This window comes from Alligator sinensis, unplaced genomic scaffold (assembly GCF_000455745.1).
Source record: "Alligator sinensis unplaced genomic scaffold, ASM45574v1 scaffold285_1, whole genome shotgun sequence".
In the NCBI taxonomy this organism is placed as follows: Eukaryota; Metazoa; Chordata; order Crocodylia; family Alligatoridae; genus Alligator; species Alligator sinensis.
Window position 1 is genome coordinate 1488440 of NW_005842235.1, and position 20902 is coordinate 1509341.

At 46.6% G+C, this 20902-nt stretch overlaps 1 long non-coding RNA gene across 1 annotated transcript; it reads right to left on the reverse strand.

Annotated features, from left to right (window-relative positions):
• Positions 1-394: 394 nt before the first annotated feature.
• LOC102372894 lies at positions 395-1386 on the reverse strand. The gene is made up of 3 exons (XR_324284.2): positions 1319-1386; positions 516-571; positions 395-427 (listed from the first exon to the last, which is right to left on the reverse strand). It is a non-coding gene; the product is annotated as an uncharacterized LOC102372894 (long non-coding RNA).
• Positions 1387-20902: the final 19516 nt, after the last annotated feature.

Genomic DNA, 20902 nt, shown 5'->3' on the forward strand with positions numbered 1-20902 from the left:
CATAAATGTTTTGAAGCCCGTGTCACTCTTCTGCTCAGAATTTGTAGTAAGTCATGAGAAGATAATGTATCACTGCATAATGCTAATATGAGAGGAAATCCTTCTGTATGCAAGTCTTTTCAGACATTCTGATTCCATCTCTATTTATTATTTCTCTTTATTCCCTTCCTTAGCGCAAGTTACAGGTTTGTTTGTTTTTTTCCATAGAGTGAAATATAAATCTTGTATGAACTCAAATGTTCTAGAGAAAAAAGGTAAAAATAAGAATGGTGGGGCTGTGATCAAGCTCAATTGAATTGAAATATGATGGATTGAAATCTTTCTTGCATAACAGCAGTTTCCTACTGTAACAGGGTGGCCTCCTTGTCAGGTCTTTGCCGGTCGCCCTGCTCCTGGGCTAACTGCCTGCTTCACTTTCCTGCCATGACTTAATGGAAAAAATATGAGAGTTGTTACTAAGGTGGGATGGTACCCATTACTTGCCCTGCTGATAAGGGCCTAATACCCACTCTGACCTTCCCTCCATGGGTCCCATGCTTCACAGATGTTACTCTGGTGTTACTTCTCCAGCCTATGGATAGAGCAAACAGGGCACACAGTTGTAGCTCTTCTCTACAGCCCTGGAGGGCCACTCATGCCACCCCTCTCTCATTGGTGTCCCATCTACTCCATTGTCTCTCACCCAGCCTCTTTCATACTGCCCTCGTCTCAGGGGCCCCACACATCCTGCCCAGCCTCACCTGGCTTTGGGCTTAGCTCTCCTCTCCTCAGTCAGCCCCAGTGCAATCTGTTGGATGTCTCCTGCTACCCTCACCTGAGCGTTGACTGAGCAATTGTACCCTCACCTGAGCATTGACTGATTGACTAGGCTTATTTTGCTCCTAGCCTCTCGCTAGGCCACTATGCCCCCGCTGGGTCTCCTCACTCACCCACACTCATGGGGCCACTCTGTTAATCACTCCGCTCACTCAGGGCTGCTCTGCTCATCACCCCTCTCACACTGGGTCTGACTTGCACCCCCAGGCTTAACCCTACCACCTGGGTGCAGCCCCAGGTCCCTCCTCTGGCCTGAGCTCTGCCTCAAGGCTCCTTAACAAGCCCTACGCTCCCCCTGCATGTTAGAACACCACCAGGGATGTGGGGCTGAGGTTATAAGGTGTCCCAACCTGCCTTTTGCTGGGGAGGTAACTGGCCTGGCATTTTCTGAGGGATCCCATGCCACTAGGAGCCCCAACAGACCACCCTTCCTTGACAAGGTACAGTTTTGCATCTTACTGAGGACAAGGGGTCACCTCCACCCCGTAGCTCCTGCCCTTACCTTCTGACTCTGGCCAGAGCAGCATCTCAGCTGGATGTTACATCTTTCCTCCTGCAGCAAGCTGCAGCCCAGCTTATATCCCTAGGTCCAAAAAGGCGGCCCTCATCAGGCACCTGGCTGCTGCCTGTTTTCTGCCCTTAAAGTGGTAGGCACCAAAGGTTCTCTGCCACACCTAAACTACTAGTTGACAGGCATATGCCTATTAAAGTGAATGAAGACTAAATAGCTCTTTAACTTTAAAAAAAATGGCCACTGCCAGGGATCAGCATGAACTTCAGACTTTTGAGAAGGCCACTCTGTGGGTTACCTTCTTTGCCTCCAGCCTGTCTGGGGAATAGTTTTCTGTTGCTACCTCCAGCCCATTTACTTTTTCATGCTCTGACCCACTATGGAGGGCTTGGAGGGCTCTGCACTTCAACTTGGCTAAGTCTTAAACCTTAGGCCCTAATGGCTAGATATTTAGACATTTCAGAGACTAAAATTGCAAACAGTAGTCTAGTAGGATATTCAAAAGCCCCTCCATGTCTAAAGCATAGAATGTAATGAGAAACAGGGAAACCTCAAAGAGTTAAACACCTTAGTGCTCTGAAATATTCTACTGTCTTCTATCTCCATCTTTAGACACAACCCTACTATGACGATCTGATTTTATGACTACATAAGAATCAGGTTATAACTGTACCTGTAGCTTTAGAAATGGGCTATTTCAGTTAACTGACATAAATCACAGTTTAAATGTTTTTGAAGTAACTCTAATATGACTAATTAAAAAGGGGAATTGTGAATTTCCTTTCCCCTGCATTGAATAGTGATCAGGTTCTATCTGACAAATGAAAATTGGAAATCAAATTTCTAATGAAATCTTCACACCGACCACTGTGATTCAAGCCGTGGAAACATTTTCTTCAATCTCCCTGAGGAAGGTCTCTTCTGGCATTGCTGTTGCCCATTGCTGTTTTATATTCCACATATCATCAAGCTTTAAAATTTGATGGGGTCAGTACTACTTTTCTTCAGGCAGTATTAGAAGCTGCTTTAGCGTTAAGCTGGAGCCGCACAGATATACTTCTCTCTCTCTCAAGTGATTTGTTTTGTTTGTTTTAATTACAAATTTTTGTATCACACTTTGTAAAATGCATTAATGCTTATGGGAGGTGGGGGGGGGGGCAGCAAGCAAATTTTAAAATTCTATGCTAAAGATGCAAAACAGTGTGTTACCCTGCCCTGTCCTAATATCCAAGACATTTATGCAGACATTTTAGAGAGAACTTTAAAGACAAAAACAGCTGGAACAATGAATTGAGTTTGAAAGAAAATGCCATACTGTGATACTAACATAATCAAATAAAGCATCTATGTGACCAGAATGACTAAATTATAGTCCATGTTTGTTTAGGTGGGAAAACATTCTGAGGTGTTTAACAGAAATAAAACCAGGGTAAAGTCAGGTCAAGATGAATTTGTTTTAGAAAATTCCTAAGGGAAAACAGTAGGAGCCTTCCATTGCCTCTTACTGTCCCTTGTTCCAATACAATAAGGGGAATCTTAAACTCTGCTCCAACAAATTTTAAAGAGCATGCATCATTTTTACCATGTGAGTAATCCCATTGCAATCAAGACCTTTACTGGAACAAGGCCATAGTGATAGCTTGTAAGGCTGTAATTTAGTGCAACAGATATTAAACAAAATTATAATTTACTTGTACCACAGAGACCATATAAATATTATATATAGCTAGCTAGCTAACTAACTAGCTATAATTTTTGACAACTAGGTAGAGTACCTATGCTGGCCCCAGCAGTATAAAAACCAGCCCTGGCCAGCAGCTCAGAGCTTCTTGCCCTCAGGAGCTTCTGCAGGAGGAACTTCTAGTAGGTCAGGGGTAGGCAATGTTTTTTGGCTGGAGTGCCAACAAAAACCACAATGTCTACCTTGTAAGGTGCCACAAAAACAAAACTGGGGTGGAGGGGGTACATGGCAGGATGCACTGCATATTTCATGCAATTAATAATCATTAATGTTGTTTTTTGTTTTGGGGGGGGGGGGGGGTTTACAGTAAATAGAGACCTGGTGTCAGGCAGGGAACAGGGGTTGCCCCAGGGCTCTGCTACTCAGGCCACAGTGGGGGCCCAGCAGCACTGGAGGCAGGGCCCAGCCAGCCTGCACAACTCCGTAGGGATGGGGCACAGCCACCCTGTCCATGAAGGGATGTTGCCTGGCTGGGGCAGGACGCTGGGCCCAGGAGCCTGCTTGGTCTCTGTGCCAGCTGAGTATAGTGCGAGTAGGAACTGCAGTTGCAGGCTGTTCCCCAGGCTCTGCAAACAGCCACCACAGCTGGTGTTCAGGGCTGAGCCAGCCAGAAGCCTGCAGTGCTGTAGCTCCGTGCAGTGCCTGCCCCAGCCCTGGCCCCTTGAAGGGAGCTGCGGGTGGGCAAGACCAGAACCCAGGCAGGCTGCAGCAGCCGCGGTGGCTGTTCTCAGGCTTCAGGGGGCTCCAGTGGCCAGGCCTCTGCGCCGGGGATGGCTCTGCCCTGCCTGCACTGCGCCCAGCATGCAGGGAGGCTGATCTGGGGAAGGGAAGCCCCGCCAAGCCTGGCATCCTGCCCCAGCCAGGCAGCATCCCCACGTGTGCCGGGTGGCTGCGGCCCATCCCTGAGGAGCTGTGCAAGCCAGGCCATGCCCTACCATGAGTGCCGTGGGGAACCCCTGCTTGGCCGCCCACCACAGCTCGAGCCTGCGGGGCTGCCCCCACTTCCTGAGTAGCCCCCACCTTCCCAGGGGCCCAACCAGGCTGGCCCACCCATGGCACCTCCCTCCACGCTGCCCAGACCCTGTTTCAACTGCCCTGCCCCAGAACTCAGCACTCTAGTGCTGCCCTGCCTGGGTGGGACAGGGTGTCTGCCTGCCTGGGCAGCTCCCTCCAGGAGCCAGCTGGACTGGAGAGTGCAGCCTGGGAGCAAGGGGCAGGGACAGTAGAGCACAGACAGCGCCACTGCCTGCATTCTTGTGGCTCTGCCCCAGTGCCTGCAGTGGTACTGGGACTTGTGGCTGCACAGCCTGAAGCAGCAACTTAAACCTCACGGCCAAAAAAACAATTTATTTGCGCGCCTCCCAGCGTGTCAGGGAAAAATGTCTCCATGGGCCACTAATGGTACACATGCCAGGGGTTGCCAACCCCAGTAGTAGATAGTTGGCTATGCCCCTTCCTGAACCAGGCTGCTGCTGGCCCCCGGCATGCTGCATACCACTGCATTCCCTTTGGGGTGGGGGCCACCGCACTACACTGCACCCCGGTACCACACCCCAGCTGCAGCACTCTTGTTCTGGCCTGCTGCCCAGCCCACCACCAAGCCGCGGTAGGGGACAGCCTGGGGAAGGGGCCTGCACTGCCTGTGGGCCCCTGCCCCACCATCACTGCCAGAGTCTGTGCCAGGTGGCTAGCCTGTCCCAGCTGCCTTGGCAGGCCACCTCCTGCCTTCAACTCCACTTTTACCTGAAGCATACCCTGAGTGGCTGACCTGGACCACTACTGCTGCTGCCTGTACTGCTGCTGTCCACTCTCAGGAGAGAGGGAGATTCCCTGCTGCACCACCTCGCACCACACCTGCACTGGATTACCTCCCCAATTGATTGTTGCTCCTGCACTTCTTTACAGCTGCCTCACCATGTCTGCCCCTGTGCTTGTTTCCTGCCTACTGCCCTGCTGCTGAGTGCCTGGCTGGAGGCCTGAGGGGCTGCTTGACTGCCTTCAACAAACAAAGCCCCTCCACCACTCCAGCCATCTTTTACATCTGCCTCAGCAGCTTCTTCTGTGTGTTTTGCCCTTTTGTGGTAAGTCCTATGGTCCATTTCCCCCTGCCCTGGTTTTTGTTATGTAGCTGAGTAAACCAGCTCAAGTCTGCCCAGCCCTTGTGTGTGTGTGTGTGTGTGTGTGTGTGTGTCCCTTCCCCAAGCATAGCCCACATGGTTTCCTGTGGGGCTGTAGCTCAGTGAGTATCAGGCCACTTCCTTTCCCCCACTTCTCCCACAGCCCCAGCCTGATCCTATTGGATTCACTAGCCCCACTGTATTTTTTTTTTTTTCCTTCATTGGTTTTCTCTCCCTTATGTAAAACCATGGCAGGGAACTAACCTTCTGGAGGGGCAGATGCTCCAAAAAAACTTCCTGCAGACCCCAATATGAGGGCAGGTCCCAGCCAAGCCCTCAAGTGGACGCATTCCCCTGCAACCACACCACAGAGGCATAGTCTAATCAACCTCCTCCTAGAGTAGAGAAGCCTGAAACTTCCACTGTGGGGGTAGGTGGGACTCCAGCATGGAGCCAGAAGGCCCAGGGGGTCTCCCCTGGCCAGGTCCCCCTGGAAGGAGTTCCCAAGCCCCCTTCACCACCACCAGGGACCAAGGGCATGGGCAGTGGGAAGGGGTCCTCTTCAGCCTCCTCCACAGCTGTGGGTGGGAAGGGCAAGGGCCCCACCCCCAAGCCTGAACCACAGGTGCCTGAGGGGACCAGGTGCAATGCAGCAGCCAGCACACCCACTCAGCCTATCCCTGACCCTAGCTCTGACCCCACCAGGGTGACCCCCAGTGGGAGAACTGCAGTTATGCACAGGCAGCCATAGGGCAACCTGAAGCTGTGGGGCTGGACCCTCCACTGCTGGCCCTTCCAGCGTGGGTGGCAGGGCCCCCTTTCTGGCACTCGCCCACGTGGTGGAGTTTCGACTACCCAAATGGGAGATCCTGCAGTTTGAGACCTGGGTGCAGGCCCTGACTTGGGTAGTGGGGGCCCCCAAGATTGTGGCAGCCTCAAAATGTTCTTCTTCCTTGCCTCAGAGGCTGCCACACAAAAGGTGGTGGAGAGGGGGCTCGTGGTAGAGGGCAAGTACATCCCCCATAAGCCCCTAGAAGAGCTAGGGACCTGGGTGGTCCTCAGATCCATCCCACTATATATCCCTATTGGGCCATGTTCCCCTAGGTCCAAACCCTGGGGAGGGTTATCTCTCTGGTAGTGACTCTCTCACTGGGGTGCTGAGACCCCTGTCTTCACCACATGTGTCCATTCCATTGCTAGCTCATGATCCAGCTGGCAGTGGGAGAATGGCTGGAGACTGAGGGGTGCCTCATGATTCCTTTTCAGGGGGCGCTGGTGAGGGTGTTCTATACACTGGGGGACCTGCAGTGCTTCCGGTACCATGCCCCAAGGCACTTGTGGGCCAAGAGGAGAGGGCATCTGTATGTCCCACTGTGAGAGGGGTGCCCCTGCCACTGGAGGCAGGGGAGAGAGTGTATGTGTGTATTTATAGGGCGAGTCCCACACATACACCCCACCATACACATGCACCCACACCCCTCCTTGCATTGCCATACATGCAGACCCTCACACCCCACATATCCACACACACACACCCACATCCTCCCTCACCCCACATACCCACAAACTCACTTCCCCCCACAAACCTATACCCACCCTCCCATACAATATACACGTGTAAGAATTCATTTTAAGCTATTATATAATCATATCTATGTACACTACACAAACGCATGTAAACCAGGACAAAAAATATTTTTTGAAATCAAGTTAATGAATGTTTTAGATGTTTGCTTTTTAGAATATAATTTGGTATTTTTCTGATTCCAAGATGGCAAACCCCCTTGCTGAAAGGAGCACTTCTGGGGGCAAGGGGAGGGACTTCCAGTGGCAAAGATCAGGGTTTAGGGAGCGGGACTTCTGGTCCCAAGATGACAACCAGATGGCGGGGCACCTGTCAAGGGGACCATGCGGCCCTTGACAGCTTGCCAAAACTTGGTAAGTGGCCCTTTGCCCAAAATAATTGCCTGCCCCTGGTCTAATGTCCGAGAGTAAAGGGAGTACGTCTGTGTATGTGTAAATCACCCTGATCAATTGATCTGGTCTAAGGATGTACTTTCTTCAGAACTCGTCCTACACTGGGAAAGCTGGATATACAATAATGGAACTGTGGACATTGTTTATATAGAATGTAAAAAAACATGGGCCTGGTTCGCATTTATTTAATCATTTAGCTAATAACTTTTTCATTCCAATATGATAGTGTAAAGAAGCCTGAAGGAGAAGGTATATTTACATTCACTTTAATGTCCACTTCATTTTTCTAGAGTGAAGTAAAGTATCTTTAGTATAAATATGATTGAGTCCTGTCCTTCACTGCTACTCAACTAAAAGAGTTTGAAGCTGGTTACTAATTAAGCCATTAGCTACATCATCCCCTTTAACGAGCTTAAATTTAATTATTTCATAAGTTAGTAAGTCTGAAAAGTAGCTAGTTCAAAAGCTCATTATAAAAATATCTACATAGGTGTATGTGCATAAATAAAAAAACAAACAAATATGGGAACTTGTATATATCACTGAAGTCCACCCAATATCCAGCTAATGTATTTTCTTATTCCCATTGAATAATCCTCTTTTAAACCTCAAAAGTCCAGAAGCCTGTACATGAACCACTAAGCTGATTTACTTATGTTACAGGGTCCTCCACCATTTCCAAGCAAAGTGAAAAATGAGGTTTATAATAGGGCATTCCAGTCGCATCAATCTTAACTATGGAAGCACAATTTTAGCCAAATTGTATTTACATAATCTTAATGACTTCTGAATTTTGGTTTTGCTTTAGCACCTGAGTGCCCTAGACACTAGGAGATATGTACAGTAAAAGTTCTTGCTCTGTAGTAGTGTAAGAACTATTATTGTGCATTCAGTAAAGTACACTAAGGGTGTGTCTACACAAGATATTTTACTGCAAAGTAGCATAGTTTACTGCGCAGTAAGCATGTGAATCTACATTTGCATATGCTTAATGCACAGTAGCCCTTGCTAATTGTGAGTAAATTTGCTACCTGCAAATGCAAGGGGCAAATTTATTCATGATTAGTAACAGTGCAGTAGTGCTCACGTAGGCGCCTGCCCAGGAGGAAATCTGCTCCCGGTCAGCCAGCTACCAGGGGATGGGAGATTGCTCCCTGCCCCTGGGAGCTGCTTGCTGCCAGGGTTGGATCTGCCACTGGACCCTGGGTAGAGACTATGTCCCTTTTCCCCAGCAGCAGGGAGCTCTAAGCCCCCACTCCAAGATCTTGATTGGGAAGCTGGGATATCCTTATCTACCTATGCAGCTCCATGATCATGGGGCTGCTGCTGGGAGATTCCTATCTCCCAGCCCAAGCTCAGTGGTTGTGGGGGTTGGGCTGTGAGACCCTTATCTCTCAATGCCAGCCCCGTGGTTGGGAAGCTAGTGAGATTCCTATTTACCAGCCCAAGCCAAGCCCACAACTGCTGAACTCAGGCTTGGAGATGAGGATCTCTCAGCATCAGCCCCTTGAGGGGGAGCTGGTGCTAGGAACTGCCTGATGATGGAGGATGGGGAGCCTGCCCTGCTCTGTGCTCATGGAGCTGAGCACGAAACAGGCTCCCCAGTCTCTGCCATGCAGTTATGGAGCAGGGGCTGGGAGCTGTTCCAGTCAGGGGCAGGTCCCAGCCCAGTGCCCTGATTGGGTGATTGAAGCATGGAGCTTGGAAAGAGCTTTAGGGATGAAGTAGGTCCCAGCCCTCAGTCCTGATTCACTGGTGGAGCAGCTAGCAGCCAGCTAACTGCTAGCTGCCCCATCAGCAGATTGGGCAGGGGGCTGGAACTTGTCCCTCCCCTGCAGCCCTTTCCAAGTTCCCTGCCTCTAGTTGTGGAACTGGGGCCAGGAGCTCCCTGCTGCTAGGGCAGGGGGGCATTGTCCCTACCCTGCAAGCAGGCATCCCCCCCACCCCAAGGCAGGGTGCAATGTCCCACCCCAGTGCTCCCTGCCAGCACCTGGGCCAGCACTGACGGGGAACCTAGAGCTTCCCCCCAGTGTCAGCAGGGGCCACTGAAAGGCCCCAGGAAGTGGGAGCCGTTTGTTGCCATTAGCAGCAAATCTGCTCCCACATCTCTGCATATGTAGATGCCTGGCCAGGAGTGTTTATTTGTGAGTAATTTAGATCCTAGATTAAATGCATGTGTAGATGCGCCCTAAGGGTATACTACAGCACGCTCTTGACTGATCAGTAAATTCTGACTTGGGCAACAGGAAGTTCGTATACTGTAAGCTGTTTGCATCTACAGTGAATAGTGCAAAATTAGTGTTAGAATAACTGGTGGGCATGACATTGTTCCCACAAAATCTGAGGTTATTTCAGTAAATCTGAATATTAATGTTAAAATGTTAGGCAGCTGACAGAATTGCTGAAGGAAAGTCTGGTTTGTGGGATAGCTGCTTTTTTATTTCTGAGGCAGTTCCTTGAATTTAATATGAATATTAAATAAATATTAATTTTAGTTACAAAACAGCATTGAGGTTTTGTGGGGTTTTTTTCTTGCTTAAGCTGTTGCCATAGAAACAAATTCTGTTGAAGGCTAAAATCTTTTAGTATTAAAGTGTGGTCTGTTAGTGCCAGGTTAACTGGAGAATTTACTGACCCACAGTGGCCTCTCAGTAATTCTGTACTGATTAAAGCTATTAATCTGCTCTCCACTAATTAGCAGTTGATCTTTCTGAAAGATATTAAATAGCTTAGGGTGTTCTGTTTGTGCCCAGAGGCACTGTTAACAAAGTGTTAAAGATATGTTAGCACTGTAAGATTCTTTGAGCCATTCATTGAGCTTTCACTGACTTCAACTGGTGTAAGATCAGAATCAGGCCATTTGTTTATATATTGACAAAAGGGGAATGGTTGGAACATTTTTCTAACATGGAAAAGAGCTGAAACCTAAAGTTCAATGGACTGAAGAAAGAAAGGGCTTGAGAAGGAATCAGAATCTTATCAGATGTGGAGGTAAACACCTGTTAGAATGGGAAATGGATGACACTGCACTGGCACTGGGTGCTGGAAGAAATTAGTGGTTCTGGAGAAATCACTCAGGAGTAACACTGCATGGCAAATATCATTACTATGACATAATCAGAGGATACAATCTATATGTTAAATAGAAGTATGCATGTGATACAGAATCTGAGACCAGTGAGGAGCCAAGTTTCATGACTACACTATAGAGAAATTACATTGTCTCTAAAGGGCTCTCCTTGAAATGGAGTATCATTTTCTATAAGGGGTAAGCTGTCTAAGTATATTTATTTATGCTTTTTGTATTGGTTAAGAAGACTTATGTGGATCTTAGTTTGTGGAATTTTAAACCCTTGATTCTCCTGGTGAATTGTACCACACTTCTAGTAGACTGCTCCTATATTGTGGTTTGGTGCTTTGAGTTTGGGTTTTTTGTTGGTTTGTAATTTTAGGGACCTGATTTTCCTCTCATTTAAAGTGATACAAATCAGGAGTTATTTCACAGAAACTAATGAAATAACAGAAGTGTAAAACTGGTGTGAGAGGAGAGTCGGGGGAATAGGTGTGCCTATAGAGTCAAACTGGGTATTGGGAGTGCACACATTTTCCCCAAAATGCAGTTACAGTGACTCTCCACACACATCAGGCAGCTGTGCAGACATACAACTAAAATCAGCTATTTGTAGTAGCAGTGACTCAATTTGCATGTGCAATCATGGTTATCATGTATGCAAATGAGGTCCCTGTTTTGCACACCCACTTGCATGCCTTCTTCCTTAAATAGGCCCATTCTTCTTGGATGATTTAAGTAGAACTTTGCAATAGGGCTTTACTCCCGCCCCCCTCCCCCCGAAACCCCATCAAACAACATTCAGAACATATCTACATGACTGACAGAAAATGTCATTTGCTTTCAAAAGCAGGTTAGTATCACAGAAAGAAATTGACAACAATAAAGCCTCTTAAGAGATCTTTATTTGGTTGTCTTCCAAGCTACAACAGCTGCAGTGGGTGATTAGCTTTATGTGGTGTCAGATGCATTTTTATCCAACATGACTGCTGTGTTTGTATTTCTTTTTCATCCATTTGTCCTTGTTGCTGTTACAGCTGTGTAGACCATTCAGACCAAAATTCCAGGAAATCAGCTGTGGGTAAGAGAAGTTAACTGACCACAAGAAAGTAATTCTATCTTTCTCCGCTTCTCAGTGCGCACTGCATCATTCACATTCTTGTGAATATTTAGGTCTGTTAAAATTTAACATGGAAATCTCCACTTTTCTCTCTCAAAGAGACCAACTTGGGAACCTTTTTAACAATGCTTTGAACTCAGACTGTAAGCAGGGTGGGGGAAGAGGAGAAATGATAAAATTTACTTTCACTCTTACACACTTGCACCTGCATTGCAGTCCATGTGACTGAGTAGGTAGGTGTCATTTGGTTCAGTCTCTGATTTAGATTTCCAGATGGCTATACCAGATGACAAAGGCTCCATATTATCACCTCAGGGAGAGTAATAGAATCAGACTATTCCTTTTCACTACTGGCTGAATTGGACTTTTTTATCTGCTTCTATTTGGCTCACAACTATTCCCTTATTAGTCCAACACTTTTATCCACAGAGCTTAGTGTGGACTCGAACCCTAACTACAGACAACAAATCCCTGTCATCTAGGAGCATCTGTGACCTAGTCCTATCTCCTATGTATTTGACATCAGATGACTTGGTTTTATCACTGATTCTGTCACTGCTTTTCCTTGTGACATTAGAGGGGACTCTTAGCTTTTTTCTGTGTCTCTGTTTTGCCCTCTCTAAAATGGAGAAGGAATTTAACTATGGTTGTGAAGTGCTGGGATCTTTAGATACAACGAGCTGTTTCAATGCTAAGTATTTGTATGAGAGGATCAAACTGAAGTGACAGGGTAAAGACAGCACTACTGGTCACAGGATGCTTGTTGGTTACTGAAAACACGAAACAAAACTGTTGGCCTCCATGGAGTGAGCCGCAAGTTTGTCTGGCACCTCCCCAAGTATGAAGCTATGGCTTATTTATACACATATTCACAGTTTCATCTTCCTGCTCAAACTACCTATAGGATCCAGTTTGGATGGGGAAGATAGATGGTGTGAATGAACTCTAGTGTGTCTAATTGGTCATGTCCATGCATGTTTTCATTACACAGTTTGATGGAAATAGTGTCAAAATGTCATAAAAATTGTAAAAAAACAACCCAGCCAATCAAGTCCTTTCCATTTTAGTATTGACTTACTAAAAATATTATACAAGTTTTAATAATGTCATAATTTATTTTCCAATCCCAGTCTCTCTCTTTTCTACCATAGACTTAATCCATGGATCAGTTCACATTTCTTATTTCTTGTGCAACCTATCAAACAGTCATGGCTGCAGAAAGGGCTTTTAGAATTATCCCATTCTCCACAGTAAGTACATGTTGAAAAATCTGGCTGATTAATAAGATCTTCAGTACAAGAATTTAGTTTGACTCTTCAGATTATAGAGCTATACATCCATATTGTTTTCTTATTAACAGAACACTATAACACATCCCACTGTGCCTCCATTTATGTTCATCTGCTACCCTGCAAACACTCCATTAAAATGCACTGCCTTTTCCATAGGACTGGAGAGACGAGCATTCCAATAACAACAGTAATAATGTATATTTACATAGTGAGAGTCAAGGATTTTTTAGTGATATGTTTTATTGGACTAACTATATAGATGGGAGATGTGTTAGACAAGTTTGGGGACACAATGTACCCTTCTTGAGATGTAAAGAAGGGCATTTTGTGCACCCAAATTTATCTAACTTATCTTCCCATCTCTCCCAACCATATGTTTCCTGGACTAACTTTGACTCCAATATCACTCCAATCTGACTATTTACATAGTGTTACTCATGCACAGATCTGAGGAGAGAACTGTTCAAAGTAATATGTCACATCTGACTGAAATAGGAGGAGGAAACTACAGCTATGTGTACATGTTGGCATGACCTGGGAGAATTCTCACAGGTTTGTTTTTCCTGGTAGGAAAAATATACCCAGAGTCACTTGAAAGAACATTTGAATACTAAGCCCTAAAAAGCAGAGAGCTTGCAGTGCTGATGCAGGGCTCCTTGGCTGCACAGCACCTGCATCTCCGCATGTTCTTCAGATGACTTCAGTCTGCATACTGACAGATGGCAGCAGTGCACAGGACAGCCCAGATTGGTTGATCCAGATTGCTCAGACTCAGCCTTTGTTTCTACAGCACAATGTGGGGATTACGAAAGGGAGCAGGAGAGTCCCATGAGCAACATGCTGTCCCCCCTGGGGGTTCAGGAGCAAAGCAAGCTGGAATGCTGGAGGACTATGGTATGACTTCTCTAAGAAGAGAATGCATACAGATATTTGCTTTTGCAGAAGAAACTCTTCTGGGAGTGAATTAATTCTGGTTGCTCCCAGGTTATTTTTCTGGGCTACTTTTGCTCTGGGAGAAAAATCATGAACATCTGAAGCAATTTATGGCTTCTCCTGGGAAAGCAGCCTCTCCCCCAGAAGAAAATGAATCTATGTGGCCTGAAGTGGGCAGAATGTATGAATGAAGGCTGACAGATGGCAAGGAAACTGGGCCTAACATTCACTACTTTGCAAGAAGTGTCACCATATGATTTTTAATTACTATTGTTGTTGCCCCTGCCACTTCAGTTATGTTATTGATGGATTTATCCTGACAAATTCTTACACACATTGTGACTCTTTAGTACTTTATCAATACAGCATCTTTTGGCTTTCTGGAGTATCTGTAGTCTAACTGGCTCCTTGTGAGTCCAACAACCTCTTTTTGAAAGATGTGTGGCAATAGAATCAACTGATACATTTAAAACTATTATGCATAGCACTTGAGAAAATTGCTGGAAACAAAAACCCCTGAGATGACCTAATCAGAACTTTCAACTGCTAGCTTCTTACTAATAAGAGCTTAGTTTCCAAAGTTCTTCAGGCTGTCTTCTAAGCAGTGTTCATTTGCTCCCAGCATTTATGCCATGATACTTTTGGTTCCTACTAATACTTGCTTTCTTTATGATGATTTCCCTTTCTTTAAGGCAGTAAAGAAGACCCCAAACCCTGGCAACTTTTATTCCTAAAGGATGAGGCATTTTAATTTATTGATTAACTTGACTCACTAGTAAGGCCGCTAGGCCTGTGCAAAGCAGCTAGTATTTGCTTCAGATTCAGCCGATTCGGGGGACAGTGATTCCATTTGGTGATTCGAATCACTGTCCAGAATTGATTTGGCAAAATCTGATTCAGAGACTCAGCTGCTCCTGAATCTCTGAATCACCCAGGCCCATCCCTCCAGCCATGCAATGGCTGCCCCACCTGCCCCAGTTCCCGGCTCTTTGGGAAAAAACGCCCTGGTTCACCGGGTGCTGCTGGGTGATGGGGGGAGCAATCCCTGCTGCCCCGCACTGTGTGGGGGGCTCTGCATGAGTCTTCCGACCTCCCCTTGCTCCCCCAGCCCATTTATGGGTGCCCCACTCGGGCCAGCTCCAGCCCTTTAAGAAAAAAAAAATGAGAAAAGCTCCCACTCACCATAGCATTCCAGTTGGGGGGGGAGATCCCCACTGCTCCCTGCTGCCCCATGCCACAAGAGGGCTCTGCATGAGCCCTCCAAAACCCTGAAGTTGTTGCAGGAGCAGTGAGTCCCAGGGCTTTTTTCTTTCTTTCTTTCTTTCTTTCTTTCTTTCTTTCTTTTTTTTTTTCTTAAAGGGCTGGAGCTGTTTTGGGTGGGGCAGCCATGGGGGGGCTGGGGGAGCAAGGAGGGGTTGTACAGAGCCCCCCACACAGCATGGGGCAGTGGGGATTGCCCCCCCCCCACACCTGTCAGCACCCGGTGAACATTAGGGCTTTTCTTTAAAGGGCTGGGAGCTGCGGGTGGGGGGGTGGTCAGGGTGACTGGGGGAGCGGGAAGGGTTAGAAGGGTCCTCATCATCCTCCCTCCCTCCTCCCCTCCCCCATAATTTACCAGTTTAAGAGTCAGCTGCAGTTCCCTGCTGCAGCCACCAGGGACTGCCCGAATCGTCAAAGCTCTCCAAATCTTTTCAGAGCTCTCCAAATCTTTGGAATCAAATCAGACATTTTAATTGGTCCCCTGATTCAATTTGGATCCAGGGATTTGGGTACTGAATCGGGCTGAATCTCCTCCAAATCGAATCACCACACAACGCTTTGCACAGCCCTAATGGCTGCTGTCAGAAATTCATGAGGTGGTTTTCTTCATAGGCTAGTTCTAGGATCATTGAAACTAAGCAAAACCAACCAAAAGTCAATATTTTAGGTACGGCCTATGGCAGAAGGCCACCTCTGTCTCTCCCCAAAGACTCCGCTCTGTGACAATTTGGTTAATATGGGCCCTGCAGAAAACAGATGTCCCATTGCTTTAGGTAACCTTAGTTGAATACATTCCTGAGGGAGGGGAGAAACCTACTCCCTCTGCCTACATGACTAGCATCACATACCTGGGTGAGGGGCTTATACTCCCTATTGTTCTAAGCAATGCCAACCTGACTGGGAGGGGGGTAGAGACCCTGCCAGTCTGCCCAGCAACCAGTGATGCATTTCAAATTGGTTTGCTGGGAGCCAACATGTGAGAGAGAGGGAGGGAGGGGGAGAGGAAGGGACGGGGGGAGGGAGGGAGAGGATCTTCTTAAACTTGCTCTTTCTCTTGAAACTCATGATCCATGAACTGCCTGCCTCCAGAGGGAGTCTCCACCTGCCTCTGGATGATACATTTGAGTAAGCTACCTGAGATTCAACTAGATAGCTAGCTTGCAATAACTCAGATGCGCAATCAAAGGCTACACAGCCACCCTGTTTACTCTATGGGATTTCTCTGATATTGCTCTACCCTGTACCCTATTCCATACCTACTCCTTGTAACCAATAAAGTTCTCCTTTGTATCTAGCATGGGAGACTTATTGGGAGGGGGCTAGATTAGTCCTTGGGGCCCCCTTGGTTTGGCTGATTAAGGGAGACCACTATTTGTGCTTCAGTCTGGGGGGAAGCACTCCAAATTCTTGAAGTGGGTCAAGTACCCTCACGGACTACTGGGCCTGTGTTTCCCAGGGGGCACATAGCCAGGATAAGGCACTACCCCCAGGCTAGAGGGTGTGCTCCAGGGTGAGAGTCGGCCAGATGTGAGGCACCCCCAGGGAGGCACCCAGAGCCTGGAAGGTGGTCAGTCACAGTGAGGTGGGTGGCTCAGCACAGAAGCATCGCCTACTGGGCCACCACATAGTCAGCCCTAGGGGGGAGAATTGGGGTGACCACCCCAGGCTCCACACTTTGGGGGCCCCTGCAGTGCTGGGTAGAGCAGCCATGACAACTCTGTGCTGTTGCCAGGTTTACATCCAGCTGCTTAGCACCCTGCCACCAAATCCGGTGCTGATTCTGGCACATCCAGCCTCTCGGCACCACCCTACCCTGCCACCAAATCCATTGCCAGCTTCCTCGTGTCCAGGGGCAGGGCCCTGCAAAGACTGATTTGCCCCGGGCCCTGCACCCTGCTCAGGTCATCTCTGATTTTAGGTATAGACATCTGTACCATCTTCACAGGTTACTTAAAATAACCAAAATGTGTTCTTCACCAGTCAAAAAGCAGGCAGTATTTTCTCCTGCTTCAGACTGCTACTACCTGGCGCTTTGGCTGGGGGTGTGTAAGTCACTCTCTGAGGAGCAAGGCTGCTGTTTACAACTTGTTTACTTAAGGTAACCTGAGTTGGATACATTCCTGAGGGAGGGGGGAAACCTGCTTACCACCCGAAGCTTGTTTCTCCATTGAAGCTTGCGTAAACTTGTTTCTCTATTGAATGTAACTGGACTTCCTTAAGAGCTGCAAAAGTTCTAAATATTTATATTTGGCTTCTCACAATAATGATAATTTATTCTTACAGTGTTATTTCAGCCAAAGGCATCAGAGTATAATCCCTCTACTGAAATCCTTCAAGATCCATATGGTGAAGCAATAAACTATGGGTAGAGTCCAATTCTGCTGGGTGGGCATGCTAGGTGTAGAAATGTCCTAAATCTCAGGTATGTGGCCAAAATGTAGGCACCATTCTAATTCCCCTCAGGTGCAAGTAAGTCCTCTTGTAAGAGAAGGGGGATGTATGCACATCTACAGAGGTAATAGAAGAGGAGCACAGAGACAGCTTCGGCAGCTGCAACTCACACGGGGAAGGTGCTTATAGCCAACCAGAGACCCACAGCCTAGGCACACCCAGGTGGGCCTGAGGGGAGGATGGAGGAAATGTCAGAGTTGGCTGGGAGGGTGACACACACTCTGTCAGGGCTGTACCTCTCCAGTCAGCCTTTTTATTTGCACAAATCTCACTAGCTAGCTTACCAATACATCTCCTGGTCCTGAAAGCTGTTCCATGTCCCAAAAGTCTCTGAAAGCTGCCCCAGGATCCCAGTCTCACTGTGCACAACCAGCTAAACAAGGCATTCAAAACAGGACTGGATATGTCTCTGGAGGTTCAGCCAATGCTAATTAACTTTGGTTATGTAGCCTGGGGATGAGTAAATCACCCCTTCCATCTAACCGAGGGGTGCAATCTTCCCCACATTCTTGACTTAGCTGCGTAGCTTCACACTCCCCTGAAAGTGGCATGGATGTATACTGGCCACTGTTGAAAATGCTATCAGAACAGTACTGCTGCTGTTATGCAAGTTATTCCTGAAGATAGGAGACAGAAGTGGTGACGTGGTGTTCCATTGTTTTGTTCCAAATTCACCCCCAAAAGCTGCAAGCCATTAATGATTTTATGGCCCACTGCATGGGGGAGCTGGTTGGGGAGGGGATCCTGTGCACCACTCTTGTCAAGTGTGACTGCCTGTAGTGAGAGCTGTAGCTACAGGTCAGTGTGGTGGGGCCAGAGATGAACCATCAAGCCTATCAAAAAAAAATGGAAGTACATGAGACAGTGAACAAAGATGACTTTCCAGTTGGGCATACTGGAATAATGGGACAACTTTGACCAGGAGATTTTCATCAGGCTAATGCTTGTCTACCTTGTGGCCTCCATAGTTACTGTGACTGTGGTCAGTGCTGTCCCCAGAGAGTTGATAAATTAAAGATCTGGATTGAGAAACCGAATACATGCAGCAGGTGCCTAGCAATAGTATCCCGCTGCACTTGGCTAAAGAGGCAGAGGGCAGAGGATCCAGTATGTGTCATGGCCAGAGTAGGATTAGAATGCCCCACCAGGAGAGAGGGCCCCAGGAGATGTGGTCCACAGGTACAATCCACAGCCTGGAAAAGGTCCTACCAACCCCCACCCATGATATTTCTGGTCCTGAGCCCCTGTACCAGGAGAGCAGCAGTGCCACTTGCCCCACAGTGCCAAGGGAAAGACGCATCTACTACACTGGATGGTGATTGGGTGCAGCCTGGAGCATCTAGTTCAGGAGCCTTCAGAATAAACATTTTTTTTGCTTTCACTTCACAGCCACCAAGTTTAGATCAGAGGAACACAATCCTGAGGCATCCAGGCCAGTGACTGAACTAATTTTTTTAAGACAAAGCAAATATAAAGCATGAGAAAAATGTATGTGTTCACTGTGGCCTGATGGGAGGAAAATAGACAGCTGGAGGACCAGGGCCAGAAAGAGGCATGGGTGAACCAGGCAGCCGCCTGGGATCTGGACAGAAAGGGGCCCCAAAAAATGGTAATTTATTTTATTATTATCATCATTATCTCTGGCAAAGGGGGTGCCAATACTAAAAGTTCTCCTGGAGCCAGCAGAAGTCTAGGTACAGTGCTGTGGAGGGACCTTGTGGATGCTGGATTAATGACATCAAATATTGCACTGGAAACAATGTTGTTTGGAAAGTTGTAAAGCATTCAGAATGACAAGAGTGGGTATTAGGCATAATTGTCTGATAAAACTATTTGATTTATACATACACACAAGCAGAAGCAGTGAAAGTTCAGGCAGAAAGTGAGTTGCAAAGCTCTGATTTTAACTTAGGAGTCCTGCTTGCCCAGCTTTATGACATGATTCTAAGCATAACATTTTAATGTTTCTGCAAAGCACAGAAAATGGAGTTGGGGGATGAAAACCCCATTTTACTTAGTGGTTTGGTACCTGCAGTATTGTATTAAAGAACACTAATAATGGAATGCTACACTGTTGATTCATAAAAGCATAAGACACTGAGCAATAGAACTATCTTGACACCAAAAAACCCCCCAGAGTAATCTTTCCCTGCTTCTTCATTTTTATCTTGATTTTATGACTTTGTTTCATCTGATTTGTCCTGGTACAACATTAGTTACAAAGACCCATGTAAAATGCACATTTTGTTTACGGGAGTTCATATTCTTAGGATTTGTTTTCAGCTGCAGGGATTTCCTAAAGCGCCTGAATTGCCATTGCAAAACCTCCTAATTAAACCAGAAATTTAGTGTCTTTAATATGTGTGTGTTTTTTTTAGTGTTCCACTTGACCGGGCATTATCAAATGCTGTCTTTCTGTCAGTCACATTTCATTTAATCTACATACCACTAGCCCTGGGCCTTGGAATCATTTTCTCACTGCTTTTAAGCAGAAATTTTGGGATTTCCGAAACTGTATGAACTTCCTATAGTTTTATACAGTAGTAGCATAAGTGGTGCTGCTGATTTTTAAATGTAAAAAAAAATATTTCAATTTGTTATGTAAATTTGTGTTTCATTATACTAAAACTAGCCCATGGCCAAGTGTAATAGTGATTTAAGTGTGATAGCTAATACTTTACATTTCTATCCTATCTTTCATCTGAAGAGCCAAAGTAAATTCACTACAAAAGCTATCTTGCAGCAATAAAGCACACAGCCATGACTTAGAAATGGGGTAACATAACACTTCATTTCCTACTGAAATGTACCCAGTTCCTTATTATAATGCACAATATGCTTTTCACCATCATAAACACTTTCTAAAGGTTTGGGAGAGGAAGTGAAAACAAAATACCTGAAACGTCTTGGGAAATGATGTAGGTTAATGAAATGCAATAACAGGGGGATCAGGCTTTCAACCATTATAGTTAAAGGGGCCTACACCATAGTGGCTTTCACACAGAGGGATCTATTCAAGGCCTTTGTGTTGAGGGGTGTATGTGGAACCCAATTGTTGAGGGGCCTATGTGGAACTTATTTTAGGAGAAAGACTTTATATTGGGATTAGACTGGTACTCACATTTTACGACATTCCATGAGATCTTTAAGTCTGGAAGTGGGATAAGTCAGGATGTTCTGTGTTCTATGGAAACTCTGATTTAATTTTTCAAAAGTATAAAATGGCTGAAGAAAAGGAAATTCAGTTATTTTTCCAATGCAAATGTCTACCTCCATATGGAACTTCACACAATAGATTCATAGATTCATAGATGTTAGGGTTGGAAGGGACCTCAATAGATCATCAAGTCCGACCCCCTGCATAAGCAGGAAAGAGTGCTGGGTCTAGATGATCCCAGCTAAATACTCATCTAACCTCCTCTTGAAGACCCCCAGGGTAGGGGAGAGCACCACCTCCCTTGGGAGCCCGTTCCAGACCTTGGGCACTCTAACTGTGAAGAAGTTCTTCCTAATGTCCAGTCTAAATCTGCTCTCTGCTAGCTTATGGCCATTATTTCTTGTAACCCCCAGGGGCACCTTGGTGAGTAAAGCCTCACCAGTTCCCTTCTGTGCTT